This window comes from Apus apus, chromosome 5, assembly GCF_020740795.1.
Source record: "Apus apus isolate bApuApu2 chromosome 5, bApuApu2.pri.cur, whole genome shotgun sequence".
NCBI lineage: Eukaryota > Metazoa > Chordata > Aves > Apodiformes > Apodidae > Apus > Apus apus.
In genome coordinates, this window is record NC_067286.1 from 9,399,347 (window position 1) to 9,421,291 (window position 21,945).

Below are 21,945 nucleotides of genomic sequence, written 5' to 3' on the forward strand. Positions count from 1 at the left end.
TGTGAAGTTTATATAAGAGATACCCTCTTACTCATCAGCTGCTCTATTTTAAGTCCCTGCTCAGCGTGGGGACTTTCATTTTGTGATCTGTTTGGACAGCAGCTGGTACATTAGAGTTTTACATTAGCTGACATCTTTACAATCTAAAGGATACTTAACATAATCCTGTAAAATCTATTCTCATAGTTGTGCTCACTCATATTCTGTCTTAGTGTTGTCTTTCCCCATCTACATTGGGGACATTCTGTCCATTCATGTTAAAAAAAAAAAAAAGGTCAGTGTACTCATAGAATTAAAGTTAGTCCACAGGAATGTTTTGCTGTGATTTGATCAAAAATATATATACAGCATATGCCATAAGATGGATGTGCCATTTCAGTGACTGAAAAAGGCAACAAAAAGGAATCCATAGTAACGTATGTTGGGGCTAAATTCCAGTGACTAGCACAAATAGCAGAAAAGACAGTATGTGTTAATTAATTATATACAAAGACAAGCTACATGCATGAGATAGATTCAGTTTGCAATATTTACATTGTGTAAGTATGAAATGGATGCCAATTTGCAACCTATTTCCAAAATCTAGCAACTATCAAGTAGTTTGCCTATTGCCATATAGTTCTAGGACTTTATCTATCTGTTCATTCAGAGGAAAGTCTTTTCTATCTTTGTGAATTTTAAATCCCAGTCAGCTCTAAACAAATGACAAAATAGTCATGACAGAAGATAAACACGTGTTCCTGAAGGTGCTTGGGAAAAAGACTGATGAGAAGAAAGGGCAAAATATTGGGATTGTTGAGGTATGGCAGGCATTGAACCCTTGTACGCAATACGAAGAGGAACTATGAGTCCAGCCAGCTTGCTGTGCATTTCCCTGTCTTCCTTCATCTTCATAGACCACCCTTGGGCCCCACCAGCCCTTGAGCCCTGGTGTAGCCACCTGATTTGCATGCTCAGAAGCCATTCACTAGCATACATGAAGAATGGGAACTGAAGCTGAGAGGTACCAGAAATTCACACTGAGTGCATGTGTTGTAAGGGTAATTTGAGTCTTTTTTCAGGAAAAAAACTTGGCTAGGAGAGGCAGAAGGCTACTTGTCTTTGCCCGTTTTATTTCATACGAGTGAACTGGCATCCATTGTGTTTGGTATGTTTAGCTGACCTTGGTTGTTGAAATCTTAAGCGCCAATGTCATACTAAATGGATTCTCACCTGTACTGTTACTACAGTCTCATGAGTTTTAAAGAAAGGGATTTAATGAAGGAAAACAAGGCAACTTTACTCTCCACTTCTTCACCATTAGTGGTAGCCAGGAGGTTCTGCATCATTTGACTCAGTGCATTCACACAGTTGTCCTGCTCTGCTGTAACACTGGACTTTACTGGCCACTCATTTCTCCTGCACTTGTCCATACAACTGCAGCTTGAGAACAATCTGGACTTACTGGTCTTGAAGAGGGAGGCCAGGCTGCTTTCTGCTGTGTGTAGTATGTGCTTCTGAATCTGCGAGTCCCTTGAAGTTTGCTGTCAGTCTTGACCTTACTGTGTTGCAGTAAATTTGTACTTGAAGCACAGCTACCCCATCTGATACAGGTCCCACCCTCTCCACACCCACTTCAGTGACTTCAGAAATCTGAATATTAATTATGTGCATGTCACTGGGAGTGGCATAAATTTTAACTCTTATTGCATATTGAACTTCTTTGATATCCACCTGATGTTTATATTTCCGTATGTAGCCACAAAGATGAAAATTAGGACCTTTATAGTATGATTTCAACTGTGTAAAATATTTTTCTATTATTCGAGAACAATTCTTTTTTCTTTTCACTTCTGAAGAAGCACCAGTGAAAAAATATTCTTCAAAAGTGTGGGATCAGAAGGAGCATGAAAGTGATTTGCTACACTATTCATCTTAGACATAGCATAGACCTCTTCACGCATCCATGAGCATGTGTTGTGAGACAAGCAAAGAAGGAAATAGGAGGACTAGTCTGGGTAATATTCACACTGTTCTTAAGTCAATCTTGTTGAAGTTTCTTGAAACTATGACAATGCAGCTTGAACATGGAGTCAGTCAGAATGAGTGGCGGGAGCATGACTAGAATTTTCATTGTTGTCAGATAAATAAGAGACCAGGAGGCTGCCTCATGGGCCCAGGGCAATGCAGGTGGTACAGCCTAAGTAGAGGGTTATGGCTTGCTCTCAGTGCTACAGCTTTCTGAAGGATATGTTAATCAATGCATTTTAATAAACAAAACACTGCCATTTTTTCAAATAAATGCCAATGGTCAATTGCACTTGTTCAGTATTACTTAAATGATTTTCACATAAAAATGACACTTGAGATACTCCGTGTATTCATTTAGTATGTTTATTTTCCCTGCTATTTCCTTGCTTTTATGGATGTGTTTTTTTAACAGGTTTATGTCATCTTCAGGTGTCTTATGGATCAACATATGGACCAGAAACTGAGCAGTAATGCACAAGATTACAGGGGAGTCTTAACAACTTAATAACCAACAAACTGGCAACACCCAGCAAAATAAAGTCTGGTTCAGTGGTTCTTCTCATGCTCCTCCTTCAGGATGTCTCAGTCAAAGAGCTGAACCAAGCTGAGCCTGCCTCTGTGTCAAAGTTGGTATGCTACTTTGAACTCTTTCCTTCTGTGAGAAGGAATTCTATGCTAAAAGACTCCTCTGGCTTTTTATGAGAGTAATCATCCTTTTAGGTATGTGGTTTTCTACTGTTATTTTAGACCTGATCTTTTAATTAATTCAAACTCCAAGTTGGAAGTAGCAGCTTGGGGTAGCCAATTATTTTGAATTTCTGTGGGTTTGTTCCCATAATCCTTATGTTGTGTCATTCTTAATTATGTTGATGGCATAAAGTAGTGTATAGTTTTTCCTCCGTAATTCTTTTAATTTTGTCTTGGAAAATGCTAACATGGCATAAATAAGACCTGTATCATCCTTGGTATGATTTTACTTAAATATAACATGACCACTAAAAGTACAGTTTCATCAGGCTGCTTTTACTCTGATCTTAATGACTGTTCGTTAATGTATTGTTTATTATTTGATACAAGCTATTGGTTACATGACTACAAAATCTATGAAAAAAAAGATACACTGCATGTAAAAAAGTCAAGCATTCAAGGATTAGTAAAGGTAGATAAATACATTAATTACAGCATACACTTTCCTGAAATAATGAATTGAATGTCTGCTTTTTAGAAATCTGATTTACATCTCAGTAAGTCAAGTGAGTGACTCCCCTAAGTGATTTCTGGATCAGATCTTTGGTGAATGATCTGATCTTTGTTGTGTTTCTTTCAGGTTTTTGTGTGTTGTATTGTGACCTGGATGTAAAGCTGTCCTTGGAACTAAAGACATTATCAGTAAGTATGGAGATCAAGTTAGTAGTGAGTAACAAAATGCAGTCCAATAAAAGAGCTGAAAGATTGACCAGTGCTCCCAGCTTGTCAATGCACAATTAGGCTCCTTTTTTATTTCAGTGGTACATACCTATTTAGTAAACAAATATTCAGGGTGACCTCATGCCTAGGACACAGAAGAAGAGATCCATAGACTCACAAAGCTACTTCAGACCAAATCCTTTCTTTTCAAAGTAAAGTATTTCTGAATCTGTGTCTCTGAACTTTTAGGGGTTTTTGTAGTTAAATGAGGATAGGATTACTTCAAGTATTGCTTTAGAGCATCCTTAATATTTTTTAAGTCTCTCAGTATTCTCCACTGAAATACAAGATAAATCATGGTCCTGCACTTTTTGCCAGTGTTCTGTTGTGGTACACCTAATTATTTTTTTGTGTTGTCTTTTGGTTTGTGATATTAGGTACTAGCTTGAAGTTCAGAGGATCAAAGGCTAAACATCCACAAAAATAATTTAAGATAATCAGCAATTTTGTTAATTAGCCAATATATAGATTTTTCCACTAATGAAGTGAACAGACTCCTATTATTTGGCCTTTGTTCAAATGTTTTTACGTATTGCATTTGGTATTTCTCATGAACAATGAGTGAGTTCCCAAATATTACTCAAAAAAAAAATTACAAAAAAAGGACAAAAATATTAAGTGTAGCCAAGATAAGATTCTCTTGAAATACTAGAAGTGCATTCTCTTATAAGTTACATTTCTGTTAGCCCTATTGAATCCATCTGGGTTTTGTAATATACTGGATTTTTATGTAATATTTCTAAAATATTAGTAGCATTTCAGTAATTAATATAGAGCAGTAGTAACTTTCATTAGGAGTGGATTCTAGGATGCCAGCTACTGTGCCAGCAAAACAGATAGAGAGGTAATATTTTTTAAAGTGTTTAAGCAGCAAAGGAACCCATTCCAATTTTTTAAAAAAGGCTCTTGGAAGCTGCTATTTTATTGAAAGCCCATAATGCATAGTATTTTATTTGCATAATTAATTTCAAGAACGGAACACTGGGGTCTCTTCAATTTTTATCCTTGTTAAAATATTACAGTTAACCTATAGGACCTGGAGATTTCCATAGACATAATAATGAAATTTAACATAATTAATGTAATTAATTTACCCTTAACTAAGCATATCTGCAAAGTTGTGCAAGGTATCTCTGAAACTGAAAAATCCAATAAAATGACAAAGAAATTACAAGAAAATGTCCAGAGCGTATCTTCCATTTTTCATGGCATTAACCTGATTGTCAATTTTAAATTTTATGAAGACTTGAAAAACATTTGTGGTAAATGAGGCAAACAAATGGCAGTGTGGGGAAACAGAAGATCATACATGTGAGAAGCAGTGGATGTTTATTTCATTCAGTTAACATAGGCCCAGAAGATCTCTTTATTTTTGGCATTCAATTAGTCCTGATAATATGTTGAGTTATAACTCAGTGTCTGGGATTCCCAGCATCTTGTCTAAGGCATTTTACTATTTTTTTTATATATATATATATATATATATATATGTTTTTTTGCAAGTACAACTACCAATACTATTGTATTTAAATGGTATCTTAACTACTTACAACCCTTGTCAGCACAGTCATGCTGGCAGAAATCTGCAATACATTTGTGACCTAAGGATCTGTGCTTTGCTTCCATAGAAAACAAATAGACAAATGGACAAAGAAGATGAGAAAATGATGTTTATCATAAAAGTCTGCAGAATTAATCTATCTTTCTTTTCTTGTACCTGGGAAAGTAAAGCTGACATATCTTACATGCTGTATAGAATCCTGTGGACCTACAGAAAAGAAGGGCAAACCAGGCTTTCCTTTAAGATGTTAAACCTTGTGGGTTCATATACCTTCATAGCACAATTTTAAAGCTTAAATACAAATCTGTGCTGAGCTCATTTTAGGAAGCCTGGTATTGTCATTTGGGTCAGCTGGACATATAAATTACTGTGGCTGAGAAATACTGCTGTTGTGCAGGTGAACTTGCAGGCTTCCTGAAGCCAGGAGGGGAACTGCAAGGGAGTTCTGTTTGTGTAGTTATCACTGGGCTAAAGGCAGAAGAAGGACAGAGAGGGAGGCCTGATCCATTTGTGTAATTATTCTAATGCTGTAAGAGTAAGAGAGTATCTGTTTCATCATGCCAACACATTTTGGCTCTTTTGAGTCATCACACACCTGAGTAATATCAGCAGTGTGCACATATGTTGCATTTTTTTGCTCTGCATATGTGTAATTTTAGTTTCCAATACGATGTAATTCATTGAGAGGTACTGCTGAAAAGATTTTCCTTCTGCTGTTGGTCATAGCTTGCTTATTACAGCAAGGAATATGTGTTTTCCTTTTCTCCAAAGGTGTCTTATTTTGATGACACTATGTTTAAGGATTGTAATTGTGATTGGTTAAAATTATGTTTTGTGGGTTTGGCCTGTCACAGAGAAGGCAGTTAAATACACATACACATTACAATTATAAGGCAGATTTTTTGATAAATAAATCATCTGAGTGATTGCTCGTCTTGAGTATTTCAGTGTCAGTTAAATTTGAAGCATTCTCCAGATGATGAGGGAACATTCTTAATGTTGCTTGGTACATACTAACTCAGATGTCACTGTCCACTGGTTGCATAATTTCCATAACTACAATCTTTCCTCTTGAACAGGGCCTTCTTTTCATGCATATTGTTTCTGTTCCTATTCACATAGTAGCCATTTTACCTCATTTTGTTTCTGCTTTTAAATGTGTTCAGATGCACTCAGTGCTTTAAAGCCAGACTTTGAAAGGCATTTCCCTTCTTTTCAGTGAGAAGCCACAGTAAATGCTGTGTGCTTTTAAGCATTCAAAAGGTTTTGTGGACTTTGCCTTCTGTGTTGTTAATGCAGTTGGTACAGGTCCAGCTAGCTTTCATGTGTAGCAAATTCGTCTTATATCTATTTTCTGTCTCTCAGCACCTCTGTTAGTTTGATGTTGGGCTCTGACTAGCTCTTTATTTCCATGGTTACAAGTAGTCACAAGGGTTCTGTTAACCCCCAAAGGCAGAGTGATTATGTCTATTTTTTTGCTCTTGGAAGCATAAGATTAACAAATTAGACCATATGTATATGAAAATTTTGTTTTTTAAATTACAGTAAAAACTTCTAAAGTTAATTTTTATTCACCCAAAAAGAGTTTGAGTCTTTTTCCACCATTATGACTATGTCACATGTATTGTAAAGATTAGTTTCTATTAAAAAACCTGGAGGGTCTTTTTTTCTTTCCCTTTTAATTTTGATTGAAAGTTACAATAGATTTTGAAGGCAATAGAATTAAAGCAGAAAGTGAGGGTTCAGACTAATCCTATAATTAAATAACCACTGATAAGCATTAATTATTAGTATGTGTACTATTGTTTGAAGGCAGAAAAAATGGAAGTAAGCAGCCCACTACCTAGCTGAAGAATACAGATGTAGACACATCCAAATTAGTCTAAGAATCTCAAAACACTGTCTTTCTTTCTAACAAGACTGACAGGAAGCCCTTTCTGACTTCCAGATCTCATCTCTGGTCAAAGCTTAGATTCTTCCCAACAAATTAAGTGCAGAGAGTTGCACCTTCTGTGAGTGGGTAAGAGATGTTATAGACCCTTAATAGGAGAAGGCAGCTAGAAGGAGCAGTGTTTTTCTGAGAGGCTTTCTTTGGATAAGATTAAAGCAGTAGCAGGTCTGAGAATTTTTCTAAAGAATAGACTTAGGTAGCTGTGATTTGTTATAGTCTCTTGCAATGAAGAGCTCTGAATGAAAAAGAGGTTTCTGGATCTTCCCTGGACAGAACAGGTAGTGAGATGCTGAGGGCAGAGAGGTGAGAGGGAGTGATTAAAGAAAGCTAGAGAAAAGTATGTAATAGGAATATAAAATCTTGCGAACTGAAAAGGTTTTGTACAGTGATAGAAGCATTGACTGGAACTTCAGAAAGCGATGCTACTACATAGTGGAACAGAAGATTTCTCTTTCCTGCCAGGAAAAGAGAATGAGTCTCTCTGTCATCACCTATATAGAGTTATTACATCAATGCATACAGCAAAAGCACTAGCATCTTCCTAACTGAAGAGGAGAAAACTCCCCATTTTCCTTTCTTTTTTAGTGGTTTTCTTTTTAGCTGAAAATACTGAAATTGCTGAATCACCAAATCAGTAGAGGCATAAGCTGCTTCTGTGGAAAAAAACTAGTAGCACTGTAAAATAACTAGTTGTCTAAATAGTACAGCCATAGGAGAAAGAAGTATATAAATGGGGGAAATGGACCTGAAGTAATGTATTCTGTGCTATCTATTCATTTAAAAGTAGTACTGACACAACGTTCTTTTTCCTCAAAGTGTATGATGATTGTTAATGAATGTTAAGAATCTTAGTGGAGTGCATGGGCAGACTGGTTATATTCAGATATAATGTATGAGAGATTATGAATGTATTATTATACAGTGTATCTGAACACTTCTGAGCAGAAACATAGTCCAGGTACAGAAATGAACACTGGAAAATGGAACATTAAAACTCTTGGCTGCTTATTGTAGCTGGCTACTTCCCACTGGTCAAAAGTGTAACTGTTATATGTTTGCAGATGTTAGATTGTCAGATAATCTCTGCAAGTCTTTCATGTTTTCGGTGGCAATGGTGATTTTTTACGTGTGTGGAAGAATAATAATTATGTACAGCAAATATCAAGGTGATGTTTCCAATCAGACAGTCAGCTCTGGTGTGAGCCTAGGGAGCGGGAGTTTTTGGATCTGAACCTGACTGATGAGTTTGTGGCAGGATGCCACAAATGCCACCAAGTGAAAGACGGATGATCTAGAAAAGAAGTTTGCTGGTGTGAGTTTTAACAGCATGTTTCAGATCCACCTGTGATTCTAACAATTCTGCCAAGAAATGACATCTCTCTGGTTTTTCTTCCAGATTCAAAGTTCTTACAATTGTGGATGCATGAGCTTGCTCTGAGAAAACGTTTAGGTGTTTTTTAACTAAGGGTTACTTTTCTTAAAGTTGATGGCTCCTGCTCCCTTCATGATAGTGTCTTCTCCTAGTATTGCACTTACAGAGAGATGAAAATGTTCCTCTGCTTTTCCATGACTATATTTTTATTGAAATCTGAGCAACCTTGCTTAAACATCTGTAAGAACACCAGTGTAGGATATTCAGAATGTTACAGTCCGTAATTGACAAGATAAAACAGCTAGAAAAGGAAAGTAGTTGGTAGGTATGTAATTAGCATGGAATCATTCCAGACTTCCGTAAAGCAGCATAATAAACTCAAATTATAACAGAGTATGATCAAACCAATTCTTCTATCTCCAAAGTAGGCAATTATATCTCTTTGGAACTTAAATGGAACTTAATTAATTGTAAACTTACTATGCAGGAAATCAGAATACACTAATGTTTGATTAAAATACTATAATATTTTCTAATATTTTAATACATCAGTGTGAAGGGGTTCTAAAATCATGAGTACTCTTCATTCCTACATCTGACTGCAGTAAAACTTGTGAGTAGCTTGTGAATCTACATGTATAAACATAAATTTTCCCCCTTAAGCAGTTGCCTTGGTATTTATCTGGAAAGGCTTCTACATATAACAAAAAACATTTCTAAACACACAATTCTCCAGGAAATAAAAGAGACAATATTGCACCTTATTTCCATCATAGCCTGTGCTAGTGGAAGTCCTGACAAAGTCCTGTTTATTTTAAAAGTAAAGTCAGATACTGTTCTTGGGAATGGGAAGTTAGAGCTGACCCTTTTGTGAGTGCTTCAGGTGATAGTGAGACTTGGAATTTCTGACTCTACTCACAATTTGGGGTTAAGTCCCTCTTCAGCATAATTCCTGACCATACGGTAAACAAGACTGTATGAAGAGTTCTTTGGTTGTTTATAAGCCTTTTACTAGAATATTTACATATCAATTTGGAATAATTTTCTGGTGTCCATAAGAACATTTGTTTGTTCTAAACTGCTTTGATACATGCTCCCACTTGTCCCCCTATTCTCAGTGTTCAGAACGCTAACTTTGGGATTTAGCTATTGATTTTATAATTAAATCATATTCAGGTACTAAACTCAGCTGCAACCCTCTGATGGCCATGACAGGCCAAAGCCCAAATATGATCCCTTTTCCAGGTTTTTTTCAGAGGAGATGGGACAAAAATTAAGGAATCTTTTTTTTATTAAAAAATTTAAAAAGTAAGAGCTTGTTATTCTGCAAGATTTTTACAAGTTTCCATTATAATTTTTCACGCTGGACAAGCATCTTAAAAACACTTAAAGCAGATGACTTCCCATGTTACTTGTTTACCTTACCAGTATTTGTCCTAGAGTTTTGCTGTGGCTTTCTGGTTTGCTGGAGCAGTTTCTGAGCTTGCTAGGACCCAGTTGTGCAAAGCAGTTTGCAATCTCTTGTTCGGGTGGTAAAGGTAAAAAGACTACCATGGAAACCAGGAGGGAGGGTTTTAAAAAAATTTACTTACATTTCTGATTAGTGAGGGACATGTTTCTATTTGTATGCTGGCATTTTTGTTTTGGGTAACAAGCCTAGAGTGTATGTATTACATGCAAGAATCATCTTAAAGGAGGAGACTTTAGAAGGCAATATCATAATGCTGGGGTAAAACAAAATATCAAATAAAGTAAAACTTCATAGTTTTAACTTAAGTAAGCAGGAGATACTACTCAGATATCTAAGCATGGGGTTGTCTCTCAACACTCTCATTAGCTAAGTGCTTATTGAGGTTATACAGAGAAAATTAGATCAGATTAAGAGAAAAAAAAGCACTTATAAACTAAAGCATTATTGAAGATCTTTCTGCAAATAAAGCAACATTAACATCAGAACTGCAGTTTACTTCTGTTGCATAAATATATGGTGCTTCTCTTGTGTTTCAGAAGATCCTTTCTACCCATGAACACTTAATGAGTGATATATCAGAATCCAGAGAAGTGATTGTGGGACAGTTCCGTGTCCTATAACCTCCACCAGATTAGCCTGTGGTCAGTCATTAATTTGTTGCTGCTGTGCTCAAAGTTCCTTCCTTGGTGCGTTTGTCATGGCTCTTGCATCTGTCGGGCAGACCAGGAGGGGGCAGAGCTGCATCAGTGTAGTCGCTTGCATGGGCCTGTTTCTGCTCGGTTCCATGAAAGCAAGTGGGAAACTATCTATGAAGAAGATTCGGTAACAATTGTAGTTTAGTGTTCACCTAAAATCACTTACTCATGTATTCAGAAATTACTTATAGGTATTTTCTAGGTAGGTCTTTCATTGCTATCAACGAACATCTCTGAAGAAAATACTTTCTGGGGTTTAATAGCACTGCTGGGAGAACTCAAGCATTTAACTAGATTCTTCAGTGTACACTTTAAACAGAGTTGTTATTTTCACTATTGAAGGCTACTGTGAATAATTTATTTTTGTTGATGTTTACTGTGAATCTAGTTTATTCCCCCCTCTTTTTTTTCTTCCTTCTAACTGCAGTCATTTCTCTCCTGTAGCTTCTAAGGCAATTAGTTTGGTAGTTATTTTTTTGCCTTTTCAGATTTGGAAGACAAGGTTTTAAGCCAAAGTGCCTATTTTTAATGTATAGTAAAATATTAGCCACATTAGCTATGAAAGAGATTAAAATCTTTATTTCTCTTGAAAACTTGAATGGAATGGAATAAAGTGGTTATTTTTATTTTCTGTAGAGAACCTGATTTAAAGGCCATTCATTCATGTAGATCAATCAGTGTACTTTGGGTAAACTGGGCTGTTGATACAGTGTTGTTGCTTTTTTATCAGAACAAAGATTGAGCTTCTTCGCAAACAGCGTGCAGCTTGAGTAGAGAGAAAAGACACCAGTTGCAGTGCAGATCTTGGCACGGAGAGGAACCAGTGGGTGAAAGACAACCAGGGAGACAGTGAGATTCACTGTTTGCTTTGGTACCATTTTTTTCTTTATTATTCTAGGCTAGAAATAGGATCTACTACTTTTCTTCCTGGAAATTAGAATGAAACATATAATAAAAGAATGCTAATATTTATGCTCCACTAAAAATTATTTCTCCTAATGGAAAGTAGATTCTGCTGTAGTAAACCTCATTTTACAAGAAAGCTGCAAGTATTGGTTTTGAGTCCTTTGGTGACTGCTTTTTTTTAAATGGCAGGAGTGTGGTTAAACAAGTTCTTGAAATCTAGAGTAACATAGTTGGCTTCATATATTTTTTTAAAATGAAATGGCTAAAATGGTGTAATAATCATAGTATAGAGGTGGAGTACGCAGAAGGACTCTGGAGATCTTTAAATCACTCACGGTAAAGTCATACCAATGTTTTGGAGGCAAATAATACCAATATTATGCCATGTTGGAAGCACTGTTTTAGGAATTATAACTATTCAATATTGAGTTCTGTCTAAACTAAGAGAGAATGATATTTTTTTTTGTTTAAAATTGTGGATAAGGAAAGCAATCTTTGATATGAATCACGCTTTGGAGATCATATGGGGTATGTCTAAATCTAACAGCTGTCTCTTCAGCAAGCTGGAAGACAGTTTGGTCTACCAGAATTTCGGTTCCAAAAGTGTTGTCAGTTCAGATCCTTGCATCTGGGCTTATTGGACCAATATTGTGTCACCTGTATGAGCAATTTTGATTGCATTGCTGTTTTGCTAGATGCTGTCTACTAATTTGGATTTCTTTGACTGCCATAACTCCTTAAAGTTACTCTTTTAATGAGCAATAAAAATATAGCTTGCATTGTGACTTTTATCCTTCTAAGAGCAAATGAGTTTTTATGGGTTGTGTGACATCTGTTCTTAAAATTCATTTTATAAACTCATATAGTTGTGTAGTATTTTGATACCAACCCTATTACAGTACATCTGTGTCAGTGAGACACAAAACCAGTCCCTCTCTGATGTGAAACTACAGGATCCACATTTTCCTGTAGAACCATGTGTCAGGATCCAACTGGTTGTTGCAACAGTTTTACTATGTGGGAAGAGAAACCATGAAAATCTGAACTGAATTTAAACTGATGCAATTTGTATTCCTGCATTTACAAGCCAAATGTTTTGAAAGAGCATCCTTCTTTGGTTCTGAGTGTGTGAACTTGGCAAACCCAATCTGGCTATTCCTATGTCCACATTTATTTTCACTTCAAATCACTTTAGCAAGTGCATTCAGCTAAAGTTTAAAAATGCTTCTAATATTAACTCTGTTCTTTGGCAGATTCACTTGTTGAAACTCCAACTTCCTGTTAAACATTTTCAACAGGGGCATGTATTCTGAAGGCCAAAATAGCGCTGTACTAAAATCTGTACGGATCCAAATAAATATAGCATATTGAGCTAATTTTTAGTTGTTTGAAATGCAAATAAACACAAGCTTTACTAGTCAGTGTAAACTTGCTGGATGATTCAGATGAACAGATGAAGCCAAGGCTGCAATTCTCAAAAACACTATTTTGAGAATTGAATCTGATCAATTTTTTTAAAGCCTTTTTTTCTACAGACCTAGGACAGTACTTGCTAATTTTTGTATATTCATTGCTAGAATCTTAACAGGATTAGATACAAAGTGTATTATTAAACTTTTTGATAAATTGCTAAAACTAGTATTATCAAATCCTGAAAGTGAATGCTTATATTTCAGTCAAATTCACTGGATGCTTTTAGTATTAGAATAATATGTTTCCTCTTTTTGTGTGTATAATGGCATGAAAGAAAGTAAAACATACCATAACTGGCAATTAGGAAGTCTTGCGTTTTCCCCCTCAATTAAAATCATGGCTTATTTTGCATGTTATCTATATAGTAAAACAGTTGACAGCTATACATAAGTGGTGAGTTTGTATCAGGTATTGTATAGAGAAAAATTATTGAGTAATGATTTCTGCTCAGATTTATCTGCTTTCAGAATCTGTAACTCCTTACATATGAGGTGCCACAAACTTCTTAAGTGCCTATATAGTTATTACTCAGTCTTATCTCATGGAAGATGTGGTCAGTATCATCAGAATGATGGTTAAGGTAAGCAGAGTTGACCAAAACTTTAGTAACCCTGGAGAAATCGGTGACTTCCTAGGAGCTTTGACTTCTTCAGAGAAGCAGTTCTTTCTGGAACGCATGTAGCCTCAGAATGGTGAGAGTACTTTTTCCATAACTAGCTTTTTTTTACCTTATTTCTGAGTCTCAAAAATTCAGTGACAATTTCAAGTTCTCATTTATTCAGACTAGATGGTCATGATTCGTATCCTGCTTCAGCTGCAGGTTTTCTTTCCTTAGTGAGAAAATCACAAGATAGGAGTTTCTGCTTGGTTTTTAGTTTGCCTCCTCCAGTCTGAGTATAATTTTAGTAATGTAATAATTATGTAAAGACATCCCTATGTAAATTTTTTTTTTGGTTCATGACTTCTAATTCAAAATATTCTTCTAATGTAAATTGTTAATGAATTAATAATGTTTGAAGCCATGAATAATTATGGTTGATTATTCAACTTACTTTCACCTGCAATCTGGCATATTTTAGAATACCTGTTTGGAATTTTAAAACCTTATGAACTGCCTCAAGCATTTCCTCTCATGTTCTCCTTCTCTGTCAGATAAATTGCCATATGAACTAATGAACTTTAAAGAAATGAGCTTGTTGAGACCCTGTTTCTTTAACAATTTCCTAGTTTTGTACTACAATGAATGACACACTTCAGTGGTCTCTCCACCAGAGTAAAAACTTCCTGACTATCCACTCTCACTGCCCTAGCCAGTTTTCAGTCACTTCTTCAGATTAAGTTAACCTTGAAATACTTCTTGAATGAGTGAAACTTGCAGAGTCTATTATCAGATACAGTGATTTGGTTGTATACCACATCAAACCTAATACAAGTTATACTTAGAGTGGGCTTTTCTTCTTTACTTGCCATCAGTGACTTCCCAGGAGTTGACTTAAATGAATGATAGGCAGTAGCTGGGCTAGTCCTTTGTCATATGAAAATGTTAATTGTTTTCCTGTTTTGGAACACGAGTGTTTCTGAAATAGGACTATTCATTCTTGTGTCTTTCAAGCAAATAGATGTCCTACTGGTACGGATCAGTATGACTGCATCTCCCTGTTTTAGAACTTCTAGCATGTTTAAGAAAGATCAGAATTCTACCTACATATTTCTGCTATTTCTAAAAACAATACTTGTTCCCTCAGGATTACAGGACATATTTATTTTATTCTGTATCTAAATAAAGAATGTGTATTTGCTGTATCTAGAGGAGTTTCCTCTAGGAGCATTTTTTTTGGGTTTTTTTGCCTGACTAGCTTTTACTTGATTTGAATTTCCAAAGCTGCGGAATCTATGTAACTGAACTTTGCTTCTTCAGGTCTTATGGTTTTGACATGAAGTGAGAAATTATTTTAATCTTAATTTTGTGGACACTACTTAGTCTTGCCTTTTAAAAGGGAAGGTTCCAATATTCAGCTTCCAACTCATTAAAAGACACTTCCTCTCATCCTTTGTTCATAACTATTTATACTTCTGCCTGCTGAAGTATCATCTCACACAATTTCTATTTAGCCACACCTTCTCTCCATTTGAGATCACATATTCTACTTACCAAATTGGCATTGTTTTCAGCTTGTTTTCATGGGGACCATTTTTGAGTGCTGAGTTGGTTAAAGGTTTGCTGGTTTAGGGCAGCTCTGATTTCTTTTATGTCCAGGAACATATATACATGCATCTGCAGGGAAATGATACTGTGATGTTTGCTGTGAAACACAAGGAAGGATCATGCCCAACCAGCAATGCTTTATCTGCTGAAAAAAAAAAAAGCAAAGAGGTTTTTGGAATTTCCAGGATAATTTGCATTAAGGAAGTGAAGTCCACGATGGAGAATCCTGTTGGTCTGCAGAGGTAGAGGAAGGCAGTTCACTCCATTTCTTTCCTTGTTTAGCCTGTGCTTCAGCTTTCTCCATTCTTGCTCATTCCCCTGCTTTCATTGTTTGCCTGTACCCTCTCCTCTGTTTTGCAGTATTTGTCTATTTCTGGGCAAGTGCATCAGTTTCTGCCAGCTTATTGATAGAATGAGATATCAACCTAAAATAGACCAGTTTTTTAAAATGCACTTTCTATTGTTTGTTGGAAAACAAGGTGAAACTTATGTTGGTCAATTCTACTTTGACATTCTTCCTTCTGCTTTTGCTTCAGTGTGTTGGGGGCACTGCTTGAAGCCAGATAACAAGATGGGTAATGACAAAATTAACCTTGCATGAGATAAACAAAAGCTTTATAGTGAGAATGTTGCCTTAGATGAGATAATCCTTCTTTAGGGAAAAGAACTGGCAGCTTGACTAACCCTGTTTTTTATTCACCAAAGAAGTAACTTCAGACTTTGCAATCTGGATAATGTGCACGATTTGGAACAGTATCTAAATACTTGTAAATGAAATGTTGATTTCAATTTTTAAAAAACATGACCTGTTGTTCTTTTTGTTAGCAACAGACACATGCTAAGTCCTTTTTGTTTGAATCTAGTTGTTTCTGTGATTAATATGTATGCTAGCCCTTTTCTAGCCGTGTGTCTTATTTTGGCCTCTGAATACTGGCTAGTTGTGTAGCAATGATGAAATCTATCTCTAATTGACATTATAGCATCGTGTCATAATTTCTTCAGCACTGAATATTTTTTTCTCTCTTAATTTCCTTTTGATCTTCTTTTTTGTACTGTTGTGCTACAGTGATTAACTTTTTGTTTCCTTTCTTTTTGATGCAAACTACCCCTTGTCTTGTGTGTGTGTGTGTGTGTGTGTGTATGTAGAATCACGAAGGTTGGAAAAGACCTTCAAGTCCAACCATCAGCCCTACAACCCCTAACCACTAAACCATCTCCTGAAACACCATGTCCACCCATTTCTTGAACACCTCCAGGGACGGTGCCTCCGCCGCCTCCCTTGGCAGCCTGCTCCACTGCCTCTGCTGGCAAAAAATGGTATTACTTAGAAACTTGCCCTGCTTCACTGTCTTGATAGTAGAGTTTGTTTTCAGACATAAACTGAAATAAAATGTTATCTTTATATTTTACACTGAGACAAAAGTTTAGAATTTAGTTTCACATTGAAGTTGTTTGAAACAGTATTGTAGAATTGTATGAAATTGCTTTTAATAGTTTCTGAATATAAGCATTTTAAATGAAACTTTGTTATGCTGAAGAGCCTGTGTTTGCATGTACAATTTTTTAATATTTGATTTTATCTCAAGAAATGTGACTAGCAGTTTCTTCATTGGATTTGTGGAGTCAGGAGTTTCACACTGGGCCTTTACATCTGACTTTATTGCCAGATGCAGTCCTTCCAAAGGCAGCAAATTTGCTAAGTCTAGAACTTAGCAGTATCATTACTATGAAATACAGTCCTTCAGTGCCAGGAAAAGAGAATTAGTCAGATCTTGAATATTGGCACACATATTCCTGATTATTAATATTTACTGCAAAAACATTTACTTGTAATTATCTCACAACATTTCACTAGCAAGGTATTATTCCAGATATACTTTAAGAGAAAGTTAAAAATATTAATAGTAATAAAATAATTTAGGTTTTGCCATACCAATTATTTATACATCTTATGCTTGAAATCTGTTAGTGTCTTATTTTAGATGATGTAGCAGGCTAACAGTCATAAAAGTGAGAGCAGCCCAGATCTGCCACTCCACCCCTGTGAATGGCACAGTGCCCACTGCAGCATCAGGTGTGGCAAAACTCCCCTCTGCCCTGCCCTGTGCTGCCCAAAACTTTGATCACTGGTGTCCTTGAAATGTTTGCAATATATTTTGACACATTCTCAGGTTATATGTGCACACAAACCTGAAACTAAAAACGCTGCTTGACTTGTGCTTCAGTTCCAATCATATTTGTTGCATTCTCTATGCATCCCTGGAATGGACTGCCCATGGAAGTGATGGAGTCACCATCCCTAGCGTGTTTAAAGAAAGGCTGGATGTGGCACCTAGTGCCATGGTCTAGCTGATGTGGTGGTGTTGGTCATAGGCTGGACTTGATGATCTCAGAGGTCTTTTCCAGCCTTAATAATTCTGATTCTGTGATTCAAGGGGCCTTTTTCTATTTCTGTAAGATAAGGAAAATCACTAGGGTTTTCCAGGTATTAGGTATGGCTCAGTGCCAGCAAACCATTATGCAAATTTAGGGTTTAGAGCAATCTTGATAAATGGTATGTTATGTACTTGTAATTAGTTAACAGTTCTATTTCCTCATTTTGTTTTTTAGAAGTAACTCACCTGTGAGTATCCCAGAAATGGCAGGTATCCAGTGGGTTCCTGACACCTTCAAGCAATACCTTCTCTTCCATCAAATATATCCCTATTTTAATGACTTCTGACAATGGACTCTTTCAGAACCGCTTTCCCAGTGGGTAGAAATACGTTTGTTTTTTTTAAAGTGTTAGGTTATCAGCTGAGCCAAGATGTTCTCTGGCCACGTCTAACTATATCCACAGATAGACCCTGACCAAAAATTTGCTTCAAGCCACAAGTCAGAGGCTTAACCGTTGTTTGTGTCAAGTTACTTTACAGCTTGTGATTTCGGTTAGTTGAGTGGGAATGTGGCTGTGAAGCAGGGTTCTTTGTTCCAGGCACAGCCCCTGCTTTAGCCAGCTTATAGAGTCATACGTAAAGTGGCCTCTTTGCTTTCACTTCACAGGATGTCATTCAGGTTTCTGCTCTGCTGAGCACCATTTCATGACTTCACAGCCCAGGAATTAAACCCAATACACAAAGCAGTTTTACCAGTAATTGTCTGTAGATTAAATTAAATGCTTGTTCTCATACAGTGTATCTGAATTGTATCAGACCCACTTCTCAGTTTACACACTTGTTCCTGTCAGTAAAAGGCAGCTACTGAAAAATGTTGCAGTCTTTGGGAGTCTGTCAGTGATTCAATGGAAGTACTGGGGATTTTGTGTGTTCAGCACAATGTTAATTCTATTGTGTTTCAGAATGAAAAAAAATAGCTTACTATTTCACTAGTATAACACCAAAGTAGTTTATTGAGGGTAGTTACTGCCACCAGCTTTGTTTTATGTTACAACTTCTAAATCCCCACTGTGACAGTGTTTGGTGGTTTGAAATTTTGCTTTTATTTTTATTCAACATTTTAAGGCACGAGTAACATTCACTTTTTCTTTTTTTTTTTAATTGGATAAATTGGTGTAAAATTATCTTGACTAATGTAATAAAGTTGTGCCTTTTTTGCTTTCACTTTTGTGTGTTATGTTTTCATATGTGGAGAGTATAATGCTATAAATTTCAGCAAAAAAACATTCAAGCACAACAAAATTAAAGAGACAGTCAGCTTCTGCTAGAGTGGATTTATGCATGTATTTTTTCTATTTTTATATTCTCATGTTTGTTTACTGTATAACTGAATTGTGCAACTGTTCCAGAAATTCTTGACTCAGAATGTGCTGCAGCCTGCTTTTACTTCAAAAATGGATCTCACTGCTGACTGTCCAGCTGGTGCAGCTGATGAATAAGAGTTTGGGGCTCATCATCTTTTTAAAAATTTCACAACCTCTGATTTCTCATTGACAGTGTGCTTTGTGGTTGCCAAACTTATCCCACCAGTCTTTCAAAGTCCAGCACATTATCACATTACTCAATATAATCTTTGCATTGTTGCTGTAATGATATTATATGTGAAAGTCATCTCCAAACTTAAGTTCTGGACCATATTTGGTAAAGATGCAAAGAGAAGTTGGGCTTACCTTCACAGGGGAGTGTTGTGAAAAGTTTACCCTAATTCATTCAGACTCAGTCAGATTTTACAAATGCCTCTGGACTGTGATGGTTTTATTTGTGAAAAATGCCAAAGATCACTCCTCACAGAAGAATAGTGAGGTCTTTATTGACCAGTAAGTCTTTGGAGTGAGTTGTTTTATAACATTAAGGTTCTAATTCCTCCAAGTTTTAACATGTTCTTGTGAAACAGTTAATCGATGGGACAACACTGAGTCATTTTAAGAGTGGGTCAAGAATTAATGCACTTTTTTTTAATTACACACAGCTTTCTAGTCAGAAAAGGAGCTAGAATAGATGTTTGAAAATTTTATCAGGTTAATTGTTTTCTACTTTTTGTATATATATAAAAGGTTTAAGCTTTTTTAGTTGCGTAGAATATTAAACTCTACTTGCTGAAGGATAAAAACTTACAATTTTTTTTTCTCTTAAGATTGATTGAAAAGATTTTATGCATATCATGCCAGGAATCTCATGTGCTAGCACTGGAAAGAAGACATGATGTGTTTTATTTACTGCTATACAGTCATCTTCAGATCACCTTTCTTGCCTTTGTTTTAGCTGATACTTCTGGAAATTACTGGTAAGTAGGTGAGAACATGAGATCCCCTCTGAGGGCTGCTGCACGTAAATATTTTGGCAGAAGGACTTTCATTCAAAAATCATAGCAAGTTTTTACAAATTTGTTCTAAAGTGAAAGAATATTGATGTATCTCTTCCTGAACAAAATACCAAGGTGTATCAGATGAGTATGAACACACTTTAAAAGTAATGGCTTTGTCAGAATTTGGAGAGGACAATTGTGATCTAGCACTAGAAGTCTCAATCAGCATAATGGTGAATGTGTTTTTGTCAGCAATGCAAGAAGGACTTCAAGAAAGTAAAGGAAAATATGAAGACTCTCTTTCCACCAGGACTACGACATCAAAGCACTTTCTTAGGAAACACCTTAAGAGGTATGTCTTGCATCTGCAGCTGCATAGCCTCCTTCTAGAACATCATTTGTATTCTCAGCCTGGCTTTGCCCAACGTATCTAGTTAGGAAGCTGAAAGTACGAGCAAAATGAGAACCCAGTCTAAAATGTTGTTACCTGAAATGCCATGCTATCAGGGCAGTATGTACATGATCATATCTGCTATTCCAAGCTAGACTTCATTGCTTTATACTTTTTTTTTTGGTTGTTGTTGCTATTGCTAGCATGGTAGATTTACTTCCTACTCCTACTTCTCAGTCTGATTCAGCCTTTATTCTCCATTCATATAACCAGAATTCTCACTCAGGCCCTTATCATTTCATGTCTTGACAACTCCAGTCACTTTGGTTCTGGTTGCAACAAATACTGGCTTGCAACATGTGTATCTTTTTAAACATTTTTCTTCTTGTTACTTTGATGTTCTATTGTTCCCTCTCTTGTACTGTGGGATTATTTGCTTTAACTTTTTAGGACCACACCTTACCATCTCTTATGCTCTTGAACTGCTGACTCTGTGGCATCTGCAGTGCCAACCTGTATTGCTCTTTTAAGTGTTTCCAGCAAGTACCTTTAAATTTCCCCCATGGTATTTAATGCATGGTGTTCACTAAAAATCTTCAGTGCTATTTCATTGTCCTTTCATTCCTTCCTAATTGGGACCTCCAAATTCTACTGCAATTTGACTGTATAATAATAGTACTAACCTATCATAATGCTTTAAAAAGCATGTGGGAATTCTTGGCTACCACCAAATGAAGTTCTTGGACTAAATTCAACCAATATTAAAGTCAACATGACTGTTATTAAATAGACAGTAGTCCTATGCCTTAAATACAACTTATTCATTACAATATTACTTGTATTAAAGCTCACCAGGAGAATGCTGTGACTGAATGTCTCATCCATATCAGTCCATCTAATGTACTTTTCTTAACAGTGAGATAATAGTGGGAATATATTGGGTATTAAGAGTAACAAGTAAGGTTTTTCAGCTACAGCCATGATTTTTTTCCCTTATGCATTCCAGTGTAGTATAAACATCTAATTGCTATTTAGATACCTCAGACTAACATTAGATTCCTCTGACATCCTCAAAACTGCTGCTTATCAACAGCTTAAAAGCAACAGACACCTATATTATATTATAGATAATATTCCCTGAATGTTATCTATTCTTTTGGATACTAAGTTAGCTAAAAAGTTTGCCATGCCAAATCATCTCCTGTGCACCATTGAATCATAGAATGCCAGGCTGGGAGGGACCTCAAGGATCACCTGGTCCAACCTTTCCAGGTAATACTATAGTTTATATGAGATGGCTGAGCACACTGTTAGACTGAAACTTAAAACTGTCCAAAGTGAGGGAATCTACAGTTTCCCTTGGGAGACTATTCCAATGTGTGACTGTCCTCATGGTGAAAAATGTACCTCTTGTGTCCAATTGGAATCTTCCCAGGAGCAACTTATGCCCATTACCCCTTGTCTTTTCCATGTGACTCCTTGTAAATAGGGAGTCTCCGTCTTCTTGGTAGCCACCCTTTAAGTACTGGAACACTGTAATAATGTTCTCCAAAGCCTTCTTTTCTCAAGGCTGAACAAACCCAGTTTCCTCAGCCTCTCCTCATATGGCAGGTCCTCCAGTCCTCTGATCATCCTTGTGGCCCTTCTCTGGACCCTCTCCAGCCTGTCTGCCTCCTTTTTGCAGAGCAGGGACCAAAACTGA

General features: G+C 36.3%; 1 long non-coding RNA gene across 1 annotated transcript; it reads left to right on the plus strand.

Annotated features, from left to right (window-relative positions):
• Window positions 1-2,431: 2,431 nt before the first annotated feature.
• LOC127385621 (uncharacterized) lies at window positions 2,432-18,570 on the plus strand. The gene is made up of 3 exons (XR_007889713.1): window positions 2,432-2,730; window positions 3,338-3,399; window positions 17,723-18,570. It is a non-coding gene; the product is annotated as an uncharacterized LOC127385621 (long non-coding RNA).
• Window positions 18,571-21,945: the final 3,375 nt, after the last annotated feature.